This window comes from Asparagus officinalis, chromosome 5, assembly GCF_001876935.1.
Source record: "Asparagus officinalis chromosome 5, Aspof.V1, whole genome shotgun sequence".
Classification (NCBI taxonomy): Eukaryota; Viridiplantae; Streptophyta; class Magnoliopsida; order Asparagales; family Asparagaceae; genus Asparagus; species Asparagus officinalis.
Window position 1 is genome coordinate 14144914 of NC_033798.1, and position 438 is coordinate 14145351.

Consider the following 438-nt stretch of genomic DNA (forward strand, 5'->3'; position numbering starts at 1 on the left):
GCGTGTACACACCATGGCGTACATCAAACTGCCAACTGCACTAGCATAAGGAACACGCTCCATGAGTGCCTTATCTTCCGCTGTAGTGGGAGATTGTTTACCTGAAAGCCTGAAGTGTGGAGCCAATGGAGTCGCCACCGACTTAGCACTTTGCATCCCGAACCTCACGATCACCCGCTCTATATAGCCCTTCTGACTCAAGAACAATCGCCGATTCGCCCGCTCTCTTCTAATCTCCATACCCAGTATTTTTCTAGCAGCGCCCATGTCCTTCATCTCGAACTCTTTACCAAGTTGAGATTTTAGCCTATCTATCTCCACCTTGCTCTTTGAAGTAATAAGCATGTCATCCACATACAAAAGGAGATAGATATAATCACCTCCACGAAGCTTTTGAATGTAAACACAACAATCGTAATCGCTTCGGGAAAACCCATG